At 42.8% G+C, this 15,484-nt stretch overlaps 1 pseudogene; it reads left to right on the top strand.

The window, feature by feature from the left end:
• The first annotated feature begins 7,654 nt into the window (after window positions 1–7,654).
• Window positions 7,655–8,403, top strand: LOC110286032 (nuclear inhibitor of protein phosphatase 1 pseudogene; annotated as a pseudogene).
• The last annotated feature ends 7,081 nt before the right edge of the window (window positions 8,404–15,484 follow it).

Genomic DNA, 15,484 nt, shown 5'->3' with positions numbered 1-15,484 from the left:
ATTGGCACAAACACAAGACTTTGGGACCACAGGGCAGGTCAACAGTTACCGGAACTGCATTTTCGGTGGAAGCTCTGTTTAAAGTCTTCAATAATCCTCCTTGTTTCGCCCCTTTTTCTCTGACTATACCAGTCTACCTGCTACATAGCCCAGGTAGCAAGCACAAAAGCATGGCATAGTTTCACCCCCAAAAGTCCCACTGGGCAACCCCTACTTCCCGGTATGCTTCCTCTGGAAGGCTCCTCAATGGCCTCATTCTGCATGGCTTCTTCCAGTGTACGCCCAGAACTCTACTATGCATACAATCACACTGTGGCCGTGCCTGTCACAGCCTTTGGAGTTGGGTGTCGCTGCTTTTGCTGCTACCACTGAAGTTCTAGATGCCAGGACAATATTTTTAGCCAGTCTTGGAAGTCTTGGAAGCCAGCTGAGGGACAGTATCTTTCAGCTGTTAGAATGACCTGTATGTCTGTCTATTCCCTTTCAGAGAGGACACGGGAACAAGTGCCCAAGTCACACGGGTCAGACAGATGACCAGAGACACCAGCATGGGTCAGATGCTCAGAAAAAAAAAAAAGTTTTTCTCCTCACAATAAATTCCCTGCCTTCCTGGGTTCATGTAGATCTCAGAGCTTTTAAAACATATTTAAAATCTTTATATTTAATTATTTAGTCTCCCTGTCTTTCTTTCTCCCCTTCACCATAATATATGCTATATACAGCATATATACATACATGGTATAAATTATATACTGTGTTTACTCAATGCATTCACATAGATTTTTAAAAATATACTATATTATGAATGTTGTTTAACAACTTTTTCTTATAACAATGTTGCAATAATGTGGATATACCATAACTGTTTTGTTTGGTTGAGACAGGATCTTGCTATGTAGCCCTGGCTAGGCTGACACTCATTATGCAGACCAGGCTGGCCTTGAACATGCTTCCATCTTCCTGCCTCCCAAATACTGAAGTTATGGCCATGCACCACCATGCTCAGTTAGATGTATCATAGCTTATTCCGCTACTGAGAAATATGTATATTGCTTCCATGTTTGCCTTTCTTTTAAGCAACTAATTGCACACATGCACATTTTTACAACTAATATGAAAACAACAAGATTTTAAAATTTCCATCCATCATATTGCTCCTCACATACTCTGCTTTGGTATCATCTATACATTATCCCCATCATTCATCTTGTACCCTGGTAGTTCCATTACTCTATTGGTCCCTAATTGGAGCAATGCATCCTTGTCACATTGCTGTTGCCCAGGGTAGTGCAGAACAGTTTAAGAAGGAAGGAGGGATAGAAGAGAAGGAAGGCAGGCCAGCCAGGCAGACTTTAGTGTGCACACATTATGCAAACTCTGTCTGCTTATCTTCTATGTGGCTCTTGTGCTACTTTCCTAGGCAGCAAACTGCTTCAAGTCTTAGTCTGATCAGGGAGACAGTTTACAGACCGAGGGGAAGGGACCTTAGGAAATTTTTTTCTTAGACTCAGAACCAGGAAAGAGTCAAATTGTTTCAGATTATTTGCCAAAAGTGCCATCACAAGTCTTTTTTTCTTACATAACCTATCACATGTCTTTGCTCTTAGCCATCCAACTCTGGCTGCAAACCTACTCCTGGCTGCTCACTTACCCAGGCTGTAGAGATGCTCTGCTTATCTAGATGACATGAAGACTGTGCCAGTGCCTGCTTTGCTCTCTGCTGTAATTCCAGTGTTCTGCAAATAGCAGGTCCCTTTTGTCTAAAAGACTCCTAAGATGACCAATTGGTTTACCTAGGATGAAGGGGCTTTCCAGTATACAAAGCATTCAGTGCTATATCCATGAAGCAGACTGAGACTATTGTACCTGTCAATAAAATGCAAAAGGAAGGGAAAGTCTGAGTCTCCATGGTTAGCAAAGAACTAAGTTACTGCGCATAGACACACACACACACGTGTGTGTGTGTGTGTGTGTGTGTGTGTGTGTGTGTGAGAGAGAGAGAGAGAGAGAGAGAGAGAGAGAGAGAGAGAGAGAGAAGGATACAATAGTGTACAGATGTAATCTCACCATTTTGGAGGCTGAGGAAAGAGGATCTCAAGTCAACCTGATCCACACAATGAGATTCTGTCTCAAAAAAGCAAAGCTAAGTGAGAACTTGGGTGACTTTTCACTGTGGTTATTTTGGCAAATAGTTAAATCAAACTTAGATTTAGAGTTAGAGTATGAAACAGTGACTCTCTATAATAAAAACGCAAGGGCAGCTGGGAACATAAGAAAGAAAACCTTCAAACCACCAAAACTATGTGAACCTTAAATATGAGATTCTTCTCACATTCTCTCTAACAGAATCTCAAAGTGAGAAGCCATAAAGAAATTTTCTTTATGAAATTGCAAGCAACTGCAATGTCTTTTCTACCAAGAATAATCCACGCAGATCAGAAGACCCTCATTGCTCTGAAAATAGTTTCAAAAGAATACTCATCTGATGAAATAACTATGCAAGATAAGGAATATAAATGATTAATTTGCATTACATTCAATACTTGAAAAATAATTTCTCTAAGATACCCTCAATATCAGCACAGAGTGCTACTCCAAAATAGTATTCATTACAGGCAAAATGCAGAGGAGAGAACGGTGATGTAAGTTATTCAACAAGCAAATATGATATGAGTGTATGTATTCCCTCCAAAACCCATACATTGGAACTTAGACACTAAGAGGAGTGATTAACGGGAACAGGGCTTCTTTATATGATGACGATACTATTCTAAAAATGACTGTGGTATTTGTTGTACAACCTTGTGAATATAGTTAGAACCAATGACCTATACTCTTTAAATAAGTGAATTGTATCATTTGTGAATTATACCTTACTAAAACTGTTAGTGGAGAAAGAACCATGCGTTAGGAGGAATGCTTGTATAAAAGACCTTGAATCTTCACCCCTGCCTGTGTCCACACCCTTTGCCATGTGAGTTTCCATTTCCTCTCTCCAGAGAAATGGGTTAATTTCCTTATTTGTTGAGCCTGAGGTGACCATGTGATGTTCCTCATCTAATAGGATGCAAGGAAGTGATGTGGTGCCTTCCACTTGACTTCCCTTTGATGTGGCATCAAGGGGCTCTTCCTTCCATCTAAGGGCACCCTAAACCGCCAATGGCTCATCAGTTCTCAGACATGTGAATGAGCCCAACTATAGCCAGAAAAACTACCATTCCAGACATTTCTGTCAACTTTCAAAAATGTAAAGTAATTGGATGTTTGATGTCTTTGTTAGGTGTGTTTATGGATTTTTTTTTCATGATTGGTGAGTGTGTGTGTGTGTGTGTGTGTGTGTGTCTGTGTGTATGTCTGTGTGTGTCTGTGTGTGTCTGTGTGTCTGTGTGTCTGTGTGTCTGTGTGTCTGTGTGTCTGTGTTCACCCACAGCAAATGTAGACAATCAATTGTACTGGCTGGTTGTGTGTGTCAACTTGACACAGGCTGGACTTATCACAGAGTAAGGAGCTCCAGTTGAGAAAATGCCTCCATGAGATCCAGCTGTAAGGCATTTTCTCAATTAGTGATCAAGGGGGAAGGGCCTATTGTGGGTGGTTCCATCCCTGGGCTGGCAGTCTTAGGTTCTATAAGCAAGCAAGCTGAGCAAGCCAAGGGAAGCAAACCAAGAAGTAACATTACTCCATGGCCTCTGCATCAGTTCCTGCTTCCTAACCTGCTTGAGTTCCAGTCCTGAATTCCTTTAGTGATGAACAGCAGTGTGGAAGTGTAAGCTGAATAAACCCTTTCCTCCCCAACTTGCTTCTTGGTCATGTTTGTGCAGGAAGAGAAACCCTGACTAAGACAAATTGGTACCAGCATAGTGGGGTATTCCTGTGGCAACCTGACCATGTTTTGGGGAGGACTGTGGAAGGACTTTGGAACTTTAGGCTAGAAGATCCATTCAGTGTTAAGAGCTCTGTGGGAAATTGTGTAGGAGGTTGGAAGCTAATGTTGAGAATTGTGCAGAAGATGGAGTCCTGGCTTGTGAAATTTCAGAGGGATATTAAAGACTCTTATAAAGACCAATGCTACACTAGCAAGATTTTGCTGAAAGGACCCAGATATAGCTGTCTCTTGTGAGACAAAGCCGGGGCCTAGCAAACACAGAAGTGGATGCTCACAGTCAGCTATTGGATGGATCACAGGGCCCCCAATGGAGGAGCTAGAGAAAGTACCCAAGGAGCTAAAGGGAACTGCAACCCCATAGGTGGATCATTATTATGAACTAACCAGTACCCCAGAGCTCTTGTCTCTAGCTGCATTTGTATCAAAAGATGGCCTAGTAGGCCATCACTGGAAAGAGAGGCCCATTGGATTTGCCAACTTTATATGCCCCAGTACAGGGGAATGCCAGGGCCAAGGGGTGGGGGTGGGTGGGTGGGGGACTGGGGGTGGGGAGTGTATTGGGGACTTTTTGGATAGCATTGGAAATGTAATTGAGGAAATTACCTAATAAAAAAAATAAATAAAAAAAATAAAAATTAAAATTAAAAAAAAGGCCAATGCTATTTTGATTGTGAAGATTCTGTGGTTCTGGTTAGCTGGGTCTGTAGAATCAGTTGTGATTAACAAGATAGCAGAACTACTAAATCGAAAACTTTGCATTACTGGGACTATCGATGTTGGTTAGCTGCAGCTAAGAAATTAGTAGTGATTAAGAAGAGACCAACATCATTGAGGTGACATCTTCTGGGAAGTGTTTTCTAAGAGCACAGAGGCTGTGTTCCAGAGATAGCCAAGGTTGTACCTTGTGCTGCAGCAGGACTTGGTAATGTGTAAGAGTCACCCAGGTGGTACTGGTTTTGAAGGCATGAAGCAGTCACGAAGAGCAGCTGAGGCTCAGCACTGTGAGAGGCTGTGAAAGGCCATTGGTGAAGGTGCAGCTTCAGTTGCAATTGATGGCCCAGGACTAAAGGGGTCACGCAAAGGAATTGAGGCTGGGCACCATGAAGAGAACCTAATAGAGGCTATTGGTGAAGCCTAGTTGCAGTGGTTTGGAGATGCCAGTACCATGGGATGACCACCAAGAACAGCAGCAGCAGTGGAGTACAGGCAGCTGGAGCCTAGAAGATAAGGTGTGTGCTACAAAGGGCAGAGCTAGAGAAGTGACCCAAGCCCTTGGAGGAGTCCAGAAGATCATGAGTGGATCCCAGACATTGGACGGTTGGAGTTTGATTTTGCTTTTGAGTGTGACTGTGCCCTGATATTTTTTCCTGTTGAAGGAGGAAAGTATTTTACTGGAACCCACAGTTAAGAGACTTTTAATTGTAAAAATACTTTAGACTTTAAAAGAGATTGGATATTTTAAAGGGATTGAAATTTTAATATGTAAGAATTTGCAAAGACTGGGACTTTTAAAGTTATTTAGATCTTGGGAATGAATAAGAAAGTAAGGATTGAGGCTCAATAGTGATGTGTTTGTGTGTCAAGTTGACAAGGGGTCAATTGTACTGGCTGGTTTTGTGTGGCAACTTGACACAGGCTGGAGTTATCACAAAGTAAGGAGCTCCAGTTGAGAAAATACCCCCATGATATCCAGCTATAAGGAATTTTCTCAATTAGTGATCAAGGGGGGAGGGCCCAATTGTGGGTGGTGCCATCCCTGGGCTAGTAGTCTTGGGTTCTATAAGCAAGCAAGATAACCAAGCCAGGGGAAGCAAGCCAGTAACATCTCTCCATGGCCTCTGCATCAGCTTCTGCTTCCTGACCTGGTTGAGTTCCAGTCCTGACTTCCTTGGTGATGAACAGCAGCATGGAAGTGTAAGGCAAATAAACCCTTTCCTCCACAACTTGCCTCTTGGTCATGATGTTTGTGCAGGAACAGAAACCCTAAGACAGCAGGATAACATAGGATTCAAATATCATCTCAGGAATTTAAAAGGAAAAGACAGAGAAAGTTATCAGTAAAATCCAGAGCTTCCTGGCTACAAAGTCCCTTAGTAAGAGTGGAGGATATAGGTAGATAAACATATATTCAGCTGTGTATGAATAAATGTATATGTATGTTAAAATGGTGTTTAAAAATACAATATACTCTAGTTTGTATCTACAACACACTACAATGAAAGTTTTCAATATGAAAGTCAGGCCAAGCAATATCACATCAATGCTATTCTTTTTTTTTTTTTTTTTTTTTTTTGGTTTTTCGAGACAGGGTTTCTCTGTATAGTCCTGGCTGTCCTGGAACTCACTTTGTAGACCAGGCTGGCCTCGAACTCAGAAATCCGCCTGCCTCTGCCTCCCAAGTGCTGGGATTAAAGGCGTGCGCCACCACGCCCGGCTTATCAATGCTATTCTTATCCCCAATTTTTAATTTTTTGTTTATTCCAGAGAAAATGTCAGAGTAATCCAGATTGTGGGGAATTTTAATAGAAAATTCAAGATCACGAAGGAACAAAAATGTAAGGAACTTTCCCAGGTTTGAAGAAAAAAATGACAATTGAGTTAAATATAAAATCTTTGTGTTCTACGATCTAAAAGATAAATTAGTAGAAAGGTTGGAAATTTTCTTATGAGAGCTGTAGAATACTTAATAATAAAAAGTGTTGGATTGATATTTTCTGGTATAAAAAATTGTTTATCACTGGACAGTGATGGCGCAGCCTTTAATCCTATCGAGCACTTGGGAGTCAGAGGCAGGCGGATTTATGAGTTCGAGTCCAGCCTGGTCTACAGAGTGAGTTCCAGAACAGCCAGGGCTACACAAAGAAACCCTGTCTGTATAACCCAAAAAAAAAAAATTGTTTATCAGTTATCAATATTTGGGGAAAGCTGGTTGAAGGGTTATGTGAGCATGCTGTGCACTATTTTTATAACTATAATTAATTTAAAATGAGAAAATTTCTAAGAGGCAGGACAAGTATAATATGATTGATTTATAATTTTTTAAAGAAGGGCACACAGAAAACTGCCACAAGCAGTTATGTCCCACTCCTAAAACATTGGCTGACACCAGGGGCTACACTCAGGCAACGACACACACACAAATCCCTGCTCTCATGGACTCTCTTTCTCACAAGACAGACAGAAAATGTACCAGATCACTTCAGTGGGTGCCAGATACCACACAGAAAACCAAGCAGGCTGCAAGATAAGATTGGATGAGCTGTTCTAGATAAGGTGGTGAGGAACAGGGAAGCAACCTGTGACAATTCGGCCAAGCATCAAGTGTGCTGGGGAGAAAAGGCCCAGCCCGCCCCTTTTCATGTGTACACAGTTCCTATGTACAAGTGAAAGCAACAGCATGGTTTAACAGGGAATGGAACATGATACAACAGGCATGTTTTAAACACCATTTCACTTTTGGTACAAAATCCCTCAAGGAGGCAAGAGTGGTAGAGGAGGACTGCCGGACTTGGGCAGGTAAACCACCACCTGGCTTACATCTGGATGTGGTGAAAGGAGACGAGCTAATTGAGAAGCCGATTATTGATGAGAAAAAGTACTACTTATTTGGGAGGAACCCCGATCTGTGTGACTTCACTATCGACCACCAGTCGCGCTCTCGAGTCCACGCAGCACTGGTGTACCACAAGCACCTGAAGACAGTTTTCTTGCTAGACCTCAACAGCACACATGGCACTTTCTTGGGTCACATTCGGCTGGAACCTCACAAGCCTCAACAAATCCCCATCGATTCTACGGTCTCATTTGGCACATCCACGAGGGCATACACTCTGCGAGAGAAGCCTCAAACATTGCCATCGGCTGTAAAAGGAGATGAGAAGATGGGCGGAGAGGATGATGAACTCAAGGGCTTGTTGGGACTTCCCGAAGAGGAGACCGAGCTGGATAACCTGACAGAGTTCAACACTGCCCACAACAAGCGGATTTCAACCCTCACTATTGAGGAGGGGAACCTGGACATCCAGAGACCAAAGAGGAAGAGGAAGAACTCGAGGGTGACCTTCAGTGAGGATGATGAGATCATCAACCCAGAGGACGTGGATCCGTCTGTTGGTCGATTCCGGAACATGGTGCAGACTGCAGTGGTTCCAGTCAAGAAGAAGCGGATGGAGGGCTCTGGCTCTCTGGGCCTGGAGGAGTCGGGGAGCAGGCGCAGGCAGAACTTTGCCTTCAGTGGAGGACTATATGGGGGCCTGCCCCCCACACACAGTGAAACAGGCTCCCAGCCGCATGGCATTCATGGGACAGCGCTCATTGGTGGCTTGCCCATGCCATACCCGAACCTCGCCCCTGATGTGGACTTGACTCCTGTTGTGCCATCAGCAGTGGCCATAAATCCCACACCAAACCCCGCAGTCTATAACCCTGAGGCTGTGAACGAACCCAAGAAGAAATACGCGAAGGAGGCTTGGCCGGGCAAGAAGCCCACACCTTCCTTACTGATTTGATATTTTGGTTATGGAGAGGGTGGGGAGGCGGGTGGAGGGGTGACAAGGGGAGCTACTGAACTAAGGAGAAAACTTTCCATGTGTGCAGTATCGTCTTTCAGAAAGTCTCCTGAGGTCCCAACCATGTAATACTGAGACCAGGGGTGGGGCTAAAGTACCAGTAAGGACTGAGTCAGACAGCTTGAAGTGTAGAGAGAGGCTTCCCAGGCCCTTCTGAGCAGACTGTCCTGGCGCTGTCCCTGTGCCACCTATTAGGACTGTTTTATGTGAAGTCGCTCATGGGAGGCATCTGGAGCAATGAGAGGGTGGAGCCTCATTAGTTAATATTCCCTTCCCTTGGGAGACCCAGATAACAGCCGTTGCATGGATACCAGGTTGGTTGACACTCTTCATTTAAACCATGGTAAAGGAATGTCCTCTTGTGCCTGTGGTTTTGAGGTCTAATAGGTCACTCTGTGTCCTGTCTGGTGGCATGAGGCCATTTTGAGTTCCCCTCATCTGTAGCTAGTGTCACAGGACAGGCTAATGGGTTTGTTTGTACAGTATTGTTGGACTTTACTTATGTTTCTTGTCCACACTGAAAACTCATTTAGTTCCAGTGCAGCCTCCTCCCTGTGGCCTCACTGTTGGTGTGTGCCCAGAGGCAGTTCCTGGTGAACAGGAAGACTGTACTGCAAGGACCAGGTGTGTGTTAGGAGAACACGCTCAATTTTAGTTTGGAGGCTCCCCTCCCCTGACCCCCCTCACCCCCCATGGAGAGTTCTTCAGATCTCCAGAATAGACCTGGCTAACAGGAGACAAGGTAGGAACCATTGTACGAGCTTTGTACAGATTTGTACATTTGTGTAATACTGCTTTGAGTGTAGCTTTTTACCTGTAACCTTTATTACATTGTAAATTAAATGTAACTTTTGTCAAAAAAAAAAAAAAAAAAGAGTGGTAGCGGAGGAGGAAGCCTTCTTGTGGTCCAGAGATGGTGGGATGATGATGGCGTGGTGAGAGTCAGTGATGGTGGGAAGCAGTGAGTGGCTCGGGATGTATTTGTTGGAGGGAAAAGTTGAATAAATCATTGAGGAGTTAGATGTGTAGGGTAGGAACATAATCTAGAATGATGATTTTTTTTTTCTTGTTAACTTGAGTGGATGTTGGTGCCATTTAGCAGAGATTGATAGAGTTTTCTGACAGTGGTAGTGGGAGACAATGACAATCATTCGGTTGTAGAAATGATAAATTTGAGGTATTTTAAGACTTGCAATATTTCATATTTTTGCAATGATTGCATAACATATATAAATATACATTTTTGGTGCTTACATTTAGAAAAACTAATGAAGTTGTAGAATAATCAAACATGCCAAGCCAGAGAAGGCTTGGTATATCTCTCCTGAAAAAGTCACCATCGGGAGCTAATATGTAAGACAAATAACTCCATCCTGAAAACAAGCAGTATATAATTCACAAGTTCTGAAATGTATTCCCAAGGATGACAGATGCTGAACGTCCTGAGTGGGGCCTTTTTTACACAACTGTCACCACACATAGACTCAAGGGAAAATTCAGTGGAATTGTGCAGCTGTTTTTCAAGAATAAGGGAGAGATACAGAGAGACCATTGTGATTCCACTCTCTCTAAAGTATCAATGTAAAGGGAACCCAGTAACTATGACAGGGTAGTTATTAAGTAGACTGTGATATACCAATACCAGCTTTGGGCGCTATGGTAGCACCCGATAGCCCTGTGCTCAAATTTCAGTTCCACCACTTGTGAAACTTTGTTCAAGCCCTGTAACATCTGTTTCAGTTGTGTGTTCCATAAAACAGGCATAATAGTATCTTCGCTTTCCTTTCCAACTGTGGATGCGCAGACCACTCCCGCGTAAACATCCGGCATGCTTATCTCTCTCTTGAAGATTGCTTCTGACAGAGTCCCTCACACAACATGATTGTACTCTGCTCTTGGGGAAGTCCTTGGGAAGAAACCAGCCACCAGGGTAAACTGCTTAGAGAATTTGAACACAGGAAGTAGGATGTAAGAGCCAGCAGTTATTATTGAAGAAACATTCTTTAGGAGACTTGCGACGTCTGCAGTAACCTTTACTTTCCCAGTCATGTATGCAAGGCTCAGTGAAGTGCTTTGAAGTAAACAAACCTAACTGTCTGTTATGTTTGGGGTGATGAAAAAGGAAAAGAAGTAGTTTTGAATCTACCATTGCTATTTGGAATTCACATGTTCTTGGTGTCTGGGGCCAGCAACATGCTTGCTGCCTGGTTATGTATACACCACTTTCTATTTGTATAGTGAGTTTGGGGGGCGGGGGTTGGGGAGAAAGGGGAGAAGTGAATTATGTTTCCACTAGTTTTGGATTTTGTACATCTGATAAAGGGTTATGACAGAGATCTGAATTTCTAAAGTCCTTGCCTGAGGTAAGAAGGGAGCCAATGTCTTGAGCTTAGTTTGCTCTGTGCAGACACAGTTACAGCAACAAGAGGGTTGAACCTTAAGCTCACTTTGTTGCTGCATTTTTGGTTTTTTTTTTTTTTTGAAATCTAGCTCTTAAATATTTGATATTTATAGACTAAAATGGAGATTGAATTTTCCCCATAAAACTAAAGGCTCTGAAACAAGAATAACCAGAAGGCCACTGCACTCACAGCAACTGATACAAGGCCGTGTGTCTAAATGTGAAAAATAAACATTACCCCAGAAAGCCAGATTGTACATTAGATGAGGCCCTACCCCAACATGTCTGGAGAAATAACTGACAAACACAGAGTGCTAAGAAACAGAGAAACAGAGGTAGGGGAGATATCTGTGTTTTCATCTAATTTCTCAAAGAACATCAATTGTACAATTTGGTTTAAACAACGTATAAAACACATTCATTTCTCCTTCTAATTCAGAGCCCTCCCCCAACTTGCACTCCCATCTTTCTTTATTCATCTAATATTTTTCAGCTGTGTACAATTTGGGAATAATCATCCAAACGGGAACCTGTGCCTGTTCATCATCCATCCTTGCTCATTTGAAGCCCTTGGGTCCCGAGGATTCCATGTGTGACAGTCAGGTCACAGTTCCCTACTCCAAGGAGGCACCTTGCTTCAGACCGAGTTCAATAGGCTGGAAGAGGATGGCATAAAGTTTGGGCATATCAATAATATTTATCAGTTTCACTTCTTCAGCATCATTTCTGGCATTAGGGAAAGGCGATCTGTTATTTTGCCTGTTTCGAGGTAGTAGTCCACAACACATAATTCTTAGGGTCATTTATAGTCTTTTATAGCCCACAGGTGTTCATGCAGAATCGTCTGTGCAGTTGTTTCTTTAGCTCCTGCATAGGTATAGAGTTCGTAGCTTTATCATCGAATTTTCTTCTCGTTATTGTACTGAGCTCTCCGAATCCGTCTTCTCCATCTCCCCTAGAATTATTCATTCACCACTGACTGCCTTTTTATGGCTACAAATTACAAAATATTTCCCCTGGAAACACTCAGGGTCACTGCATTTCCCTGGCTATTGCCTTTCTACTCGGTTATATTCTCATTGGCTGTAAGATTGGGATCCCAAGGCATCAAAAACCCATGCCCTGTGGGTCCTACAGGGTTTCAGAGTCCATCATTTTCAAACTCATATAAGCCATTCTGACTCATTCTCTCCATGTGCATACCATTTTTATTAAAATTGGGACAGACATTCCTTTCATATACCAGGAGTTCTGTCCAAGACAGACCAGGAAGTGCACTCTATGGGGTTAAACTCACACTATCTCCACTCAACCAAACAGCTAACTTTCTTACTGGGGACCCAGCTTTGTTCTAACCTTAGAGCCAGGGTACTGAGATGCCCCAGGTTTCTTGTGTGTGGAGGGGAAATCTAAGCAATGACAGTTGAACCCAACATAATAAAGTTTTTTGGGGGGGAACCCACATGAGGAATGTTGGACAACTGCTGAACCTGACTTCTGGAAAGACCAAGGTCAGATAAAAAAAAAAAAGAATTGTCAAAGTTGGCCAGGCAGCATCCAGCTCCCCACAACCCTGTGACCTGTGGGGATCTGGGTTGTTGTCTCTTGGAGGGCAACCTCCACTACTGATCCACGGGCCCTGAGGAGGGGGCCAAGTTTTCCTACAAAATCCCCTATGAGGGCTATGCTTTTCTAATGAGCTTCTGATGCTTCCAATCAACTTCAGGAACACCAGAACCATGCCTAAATTTATCTGCACCCAGGGTGTCCAAGACACAAGGCTCCCAGTTCTGCTTCACCCCAACCCTGTGGGTCTTACCATCTTTCTTTCCCTCTTCTGAAATGTTCCCTGATCCTTAGGTGCAGGAGTTGTTTTGCAGATGTATTCTTTGGTAAGGGGCTTTCCAACTCTGCATTTTGGTTGATTGCGGTTTCTGTAAAGCTCTGTCTGCTACAAAGAGACGCTTCTTTGATAAGGGGTGAGATTACTCTTATCTTCGGGCACAAGGACAAATATCTAGAATGTAGTTAGGGATTAGGCTGGTTTAATAAAATAAAAACTAAATTATTAAGTAGAAAAATGAATGATAGAGGTAGTTCCAAAATGTGGGTCCATCATTTTCACCATTTTCTGACTGTATGGTTTAGTCAAGTTGCTTGAATCTCTCTCCAAAGGCCAGGTGTCATGCCAAGTGCTGAGGGCTGGATCAGGAGCCCACTAGCTTTGGGCATTGCTTTAAAAATAAACCTATAGGGCAAAGGAAGTACAGGTGGGAGTTAAACAAAAGTTCCAGCCCTGGCTCAACTTCCTGGGCTAAGTTACTTAAGTTCTCCTCATTTCCCTCTGTGTAAAGCAGACACGCTACTAATACTTTATAAGATTATGGTGATAATTAGGTGGAGAGTTACACATAAAGCTATTAGTGCAACATGTGGTCCACAGGACACATTCAAGAGCTGGTTGTCACTGTTGTAGTTAATTAACTTTAAAAAAACAGTCTGCACTGAGCTAAAGTGATTGATAGCTGTGTAGCTCATGCGTGAGGCCAATCTTAAATAACCTATGACTTCTCTGATGGAGAAATTCCAAGCCAAGAAATAATAGCATCTACATTCTGAAATGATAGCTGAGGAGAAGAGACACAGTCTCATTCATTGTACAGAAGAGGGAAAAAAAATCCTTGGGCCAAGTATCTTATCATCTAGAACAGACAGTTTTAGAACAAAGTGAGTATATGTGATTTGTCTAATCAAAATCCAAAGAATGACACTTCCCAAGTTGGTTCTATATTACAACAAACGTGTTGGAAACACATTGAATAGATATTGATGTAAGATCAAATGTGTTCACGTGACTGATGGGCCATTAGCTCTGAACTGAATATACAGAGACATAGCTTCACACAGTGTACCTACCCCAACAGTTATGTCCTTCCCACTTACAAAACTGCAGGGCTCATACCAGTATCAAGACACTGAGAATTCTTCCAGAAGCAAGGCAAATCAACCCTAAACCATGTAATTTTGTTTTATTTGATATTTTCCAAGCTATTTGATGAAACACTGCATCTTTTGTACAATAACTGGTAAAATTTAGAAATACACTTCCTCAGATTTCGAAGGGTTTCAGAGTACTGATCTGCACCTGTGCATGCAGCGGAGAGTAGAGATTTCCATCTGATGTCATTTTAAGTTATCTGTGAGCATAGATGGCAGTTACTAAGTCCCCACCCCACGTCTCATAAAGAGCTTCAATCAAGACTCACCATTCTGAAAACCTTGAAACTTGGAAATAACCAGGATTATAAGAAACAAAACAGCAGAAAAGGCCTGAGAACATAGAAATATGAGACCCTGCCATAACTCACCATGACGGCCATCATCACTATGAGATTGTACTGTGTAGTAGACAATGAAGGAAGTACCACTGGGAAGGAAAGATGATCATCGAAAGATACAGACCCAGTTCTTTATAACTCTTACCTCTTATCTGCGTGGGAGGCAGAATGGAAGTGGGGGATCAAGGAAGTGAGAGAATCCAGACAACACAGGGCTACCATCCTTCATGCCCTTCTTTGAAAAGCAGAGACAGTCGTACTGAGTACACTTAACTGTGATTTTCTTTTCATTCTTGCCACTCCTAGCCTCTGGAAATATGTTTTTAAAAAAAAACCCCACTAATATGAGAACTTAACCATTTGGGAGAAGATACTGGTAAATTCTACGTATTAGTATTTTCAAGTGTCCTAACCCAGTTCATAAGGAAGAAATGAAGGCTGAGCCTTGGGGTTGCCTCAGGCTTCTTCTTGCTGTAGGTCATGTAGCATTCCATGTGGCTTCTCTGGGTCTTAGTTCCTCACTATAAAAAGAATGTGTGAGCCTCTGTTATCTACAAAAGTCCTTCCGGCTTTAACATTTTATGATTCTAGGATCTATAAAAATCTCATTATTAGAAGGCCAAGGTCAATTTTTGCTATTAATCAAAAAGGCCAGATGTCAAGATATAAATGACCAGATGCTCAGCAGAAACACACACACACACACACACACACACACACACACACACACACACACCACAGAAAGCAAGAGAGTAGGGAAGGCACAGAAAGCCATATACAATGCAGAGATAGAAGGCCAAAGAAGAATTCATGGAACATCTGAAAAGGACTTTAAACCCAGCAATAGGATACTTTGTTTCCTTCTTAGCATCATTAAAGGACAAAAGACAGACAAGTGGGAACATTTGATGACCTCAGTGCACAACATACCCTAAAGTAAAGAAATGAAAAAATTTCAAAGACCAAAAGAGTAGTCTTCTGGGAAGCTATTGGGAGGCAGGGGGGGGTGGGGGGGTGGGGGGGTGGGGGGTGGGAGGGGTGGGGGTGGGGGTGGACACCATTCCTAAATTATCTTCTGGAGTCGAAGAACAGAGTTAAACATGGACAGTGCCCTGGCTCTCAAGGAAGTGCCAGGCATAACCACAGAACAGAGGATACCGTGGGAGGCAGAATGGAAGTGGGGGATCAGGGAAGTGAGAGAGTCCAGACAGCACAGGGCTACCATCCTTCATGCCCCTCTTTGAAAAGCAGAGACAGTCGTACTGAGTACACTTAGCTGTGAAATAGTCAC

The sequence above is a fragment of the Mus caroli genome, unplaced genomic scaffold (genome assembly GCF_978045245.1).
Source record: "Mus caroli unplaced genomic scaffold, Mus_caroli_1 scaffold_20, whole genome shotgun sequence".
Lineage (NCBI taxonomy): Eukaryota > Metazoa > Chordata > Mammalia > Rodentia > Muridae > Mus > Mus caroli.
This window is presented reverse-complemented; position numbering and strand designations above follow the sequence as displayed.